We start from the raw sequence: 4,978 nt of genomic DNA on the forward strand, positions 1-4,978 counted from the left end.
TTATGCCTCATGTGTTTTACAGGCAGGACATATTGCAGAAATCAACTAATTTAGATGAAAACGATCTATGCCATTCTGACAATAATGTTCGATTTTTCCCCCTTAGCAAGCATAATCTAATAATGAAAAACTATCTTAAGTAATGAAATTAAAATGCAATGCTTATATGTCATAAAAATGATTTGATGCCTGTCAAGGTTCTTTCACATCAATGTTACAAATTTCTACCCTTGTTACTTTATATTAACCAGCCCTAAAAGTTGGCAATAATGAATGTTTATCTGGACTATTTACAGACAAAAATACAAGGCTTTCGATAAAATTCCCTAAGCAACCAACACGTTTATTTGGAAATTCATTTAAATAATTATAATTGACTATATAGTAACATGTAATTATTTAACATGTATTAAATAAATATATCCACAAAATTACTTTTTATGCTGAAAGAAACACTTTTGAGGAAAATAAATAGAATATATAAATATTAAACATTCATATAGAGTACACCAAAATTCTCATTAGTTGCTGAATATCTCAGCTTCAACTACCCCATCACAAAAAGAAGAAAGAAAATGTCAACTTTCAAATAAATGATAATAATTATCATTCATGCGTCATGACAGCAAATGAAATCTGTCATAAATATATCAGCTATTTATGACAATATATGTCATAAATAAAGCAGCTTCTGGATTTTTTTTTTTTTTTTGGCCACGCCATGTGGCATACTTGATCTTAGTTCCTGGACCACAGTGGAAGCACAGAGTCTTAACCACTGGACAGTCAGAGAAGTCCCTCCAGACATTTTTGACTGTGTGAAAGTATATGTTTTATTTATGAGTCATACAAGAGAGTTGCTTAATTAGAAACTCCTGGTAAAATACATCAAAAAGAAGCCTATGTGTTTTTCATTGCCATTAACACTCAAACTCAGAAAGGAGATTATTAGCTGATTAATTAAAAATTAATATTAAATTAAATTGAAATGTTAAAATTTGATTAAATAGATCAGTATATGGTACAGTTTGAGGCTTTAATCCAGAAAACTTTTATATGTACTTTCTCTTTTCTTTCCCGCATCATTTTAGAAGTATTTATACACATCATATATTTTAAAAAATATCTTCCTCACTGTGTGGTGAACCAGAACCAAGTACATGAATACAGCTGGGTTTTCAGGTGGCAAGTGGTTTCCCAGGTGGAAGCAGAAGTTATAAATATATGACAATATATGGCCTTTTCAGAGGTAGATTATTTTGGTTAGCTTTCAGCATTTGGTAAAAATAGACTCACTCCTTTTTCTGAGTTTCTGTATCCCCTATATTTGTCTATACCTAGAGCCAAAAATCAGACACGTTAAAGTTCATTGTTAGCTATATAAGTTACAGATAGTGTCACTTACCTAGCCACTATTCATTCCTCAATTCTTCCTTGATAACAGAACCATACTAATGTCTGGGGCAACAAGGTACCCAGTAAATATTGACTTTCCATCCTTCCTGTGGCTAGTTGTGACTAGATGACACACTTCTGGCAGTTTTGAATGGATGTCTGCTGAGAAGTATATATTCTTTGACTTTCCTGATTTTATCAGGAAACAGATGCAGTGAGCTTTGCTATCTTCTTCCTGCCCTATACATGGACATGTTAGTGGGAGCTGCAGCCATAATATTGCAATCAGGAGGAAAAGCAAGAGATTCCCAGATATACCAGCTGCCGAAATAAGGGAGTAACTGCTACGTCTGGATCTCTGTTCTATAAGAAAAATAGCCCCCTAGGTGTTAAAGCTGCTGGAAATTGAGTTTTTAATTGTAAAGCAATTATACTCCAATAAACATGTTAAAAAAAATGTAAGATGGAGAGTGCCATGAAATAAAGCTACTGATTACATGGAAACAAGCTCTGAATGCCTAGGTGAAATATTTGTAATTTTATTATAGAATATAATTCAAGGAAGGACCCAGGTTGAGTTATAAATTGAGTATAATAAAGCCCAGGTAAAGAGAGAATTTATTAATCTAACAAATAGTATCAAATTTAGTATTAAACACATAAATTTAAGTTCAAAAAGATAAGATACAGAATAACATGCAGAACATTGTTAACATTTGGTAGGGACAAAAGATTTATACATGGATATATATTTACATATCCATAGGAATATTTATATATTTACATCTTCATAGGAATGCACAAATACAGTGGTTATTTCTGGGAAGGGGAAGTGAGTGATGGGGACACAGATAAAAGAAAGGCATAATTTTCATTCTATATGCCATTTTGTATCTCTGGAATTTTCTACCATGAACTTGTATTAGCTATTGTAAAGTATAAATTATTTTATAAAGTACCAGCAACATGAGCAAAAACAAAGAGGTTTGAAAGAACAGATGTGTCTGAGGAGACATTTGGTAAGGCTGATCAAGTAGAGGAATGGTGGGATGTGTGGCTGGACAGATGTGTGAAGATTTCTTTATGTTTTCCTCAGGATTTGTTTAAAATTACATCTCTGTCAGCTGACAAGACTGGGCCACAGAAAGTGGTTAATATTTTAATGAATGAAAACAAAAAGCAAAATACTGCAATCCATGAAGCTGCTCCTGTATGACACTGAGTGTTCTATACTCCTCTCTGAGCCTAATTTCTTACCACTAAAAGAAGGGAGTTGGGCCAGGATATTTTTTAAGATCCCTTCCTGTTCTTATAATCTATGATTTTGATGCACAATTCTCTTCCTTTTGGCTAAATACAAGAGCTCTGATTATTTCACATCACTGAAGCGATGATCAAGAATCAATTCTCTTTTGTCAGAAGATTTCCTCAAAACTAAAACTTTTCATCCAGATTCTCACATACTTATTATCTTCAAAATACAGTAAGTATCTTCTGAAGAGAGTGTTTTCAATGGTAATTTATTATGATAATAGTAATATGAGGCTATGAAGGATGTAAACATTTTACTTGGGTTCTGTTTACTAAAATTCGTAAGTAGGTAAGTAGTTACTAAGGACAGGTACTACATTGAGAAAGTACAGTTTCCAATCTGAACAGCATGTATCCAAGACTCACCTTCCTATGGCTACAACACTTTCATTGCCCCCACCAAATGCTGCCTCTCCCAATGTAGATCATCTTTTTCCTCAGTCCTGATGAATAAATCATAGAAGTTCTAAGACTTTCCTTACTTGGACTGTTAGATTAACTCTACAGTCTCTTCTTCTTTTCTTTTCTCCCCAGACTCAGGTATGTGTCCACAGTGTAAATACAAGTAGAATTGGATATCCATGAAGATAAATGTGTTCACTAAAGGCTGTTCTTTTGCATTGTTTGCAAAAGACAGGATGTTTTTGGAGTCTAATCTCATACTCTCATAGTTTGTTTGTTGAATCTTAGACTATTCAGTTAGTCTTTTCTGACTTTTTCAATTAGTCTCAGCTTTCTCATGTCTTTGAAGAAGGGAGGTTAACATCTGTGCAGGAATTTGACAATGCCACTATCTCCAAATTATTTCCACGTCCAATAGTAAAACTTAACCCAAACTACATCAATCTGATAAAAACAGGGCCACTGAAGACAGAGACCACTAAGGAATAAAGGTGTGAGTAATGCTAATAAGTGATTATGACCATGCTCTAAAACATAGAAGCTAAAATGTTCTGAAGAGGCGAGTAAAAAATTCTATAACCAATAAATAAATTATGTAGTAGATTTATTGAGCTAATTTTTCTTTCTAACAATATATATTTCATAGGGAATGTACTACCTGTTCATTTTGATTAGTATAGTATGCCTCCACTCTGAGCCTTAATTTATTCACGTTTCAGTTCTTTAAGCAAACAATGTCAAGACCTCTTAGAAGAGTCCTTCTTCATACAGCCAACATTATCAGACATGCATCAGCAACTCAGCAGTGAACTAGATCCATGCTTGTTCTACCCAGAAAAAGGGCCACCCTACCACTAAATGCCAGGCACTGGAACTAAAGATAGGCTCCCACGTACTTCACCCAGGACTGGTGCTATGAGGGACCAGGATTCTAAACCTCAGAGCAACACAACATCAATATCCGGCTTTAGCACCAAATGATAAAATGGAAAAGAAAAATAAGGAGAAACTCTTCAAAGTACATGATCCAGGACTCCCAGTTTAAAAAAGCTATCCTACCAGTGGCCTGCAAATGCATTAGTGAACCTAGCGAAGATCAGCTGAACCTGGCACAGGTCAGGAGACCCATAGATTCTTTATGAATAATACCTGGTTTTAAACCACTAAATGTTGCAGTTGTATGTTATGAAGCAACAGGTAGTGATACAGTTCTTCCTGTCCTAAGGCTATTCCTTACCTTCCCCTTCCTTATTGGCAGAGCCTACCTCCCGTATATTTGTCTTTTACAGGTCATGCATATGACACATGCTGGCCCATGGGGCCTGAAGGGAAGGCTTCTGCAAACTTCTCACAAGAATCCTCTCCCTTCCTCCATCCTTTGAACTTTTCTGGGAGGATATGAGGCTTGCTGCTGCTAAAACCGCTCTGTAACCATTAATATCCATAGGGAGGATTTAATCAATATGCCTATGTAATGAAGCCTCCATAAAACCCCAAAAGGACAAGGTTCAGAGAGCTTCTGGGTTGGTGAACATGTGGAGATTCAGAGAGAGTGGTGTGCCTAAAGAGGGCATGGATTCTCTGTGCCCTTTTCCCATTACTGTGCCCTATGCATCTCTTCCATCTGGCTGTTCCTGAGCTATATCTTCTTAAAATGAACTGGTCATCTAGTAAGAAAATATTTCCTGAGTTTTGTGAGTCACTCTAGCAAATTAATCAAACCCAAAGAGGGAGTCATTGGAAGTTCCAATTTATTGCCAGTGGATCAGAAGCACAGGTGAAAACCTGCAGAAGTGGGGGAGGGCAATCTTGTGAGACTAAGTCCTTAACTTGTGGGATTCAGGTAACATTCTATCTACTTTTTTTTTTT

This window comes from Phocoena phocoena, chromosome 5 (genome assembly GCF_963924675.1).
Source record: "Phocoena phocoena chromosome 5, mPhoPho1.1, whole genome shotgun sequence".
Taxonomy (NCBI): Eukaryota; Metazoa; Chordata; class Mammalia; order Artiodactyla; family Phocoenidae; genus Phocoena; species Phocoena phocoena.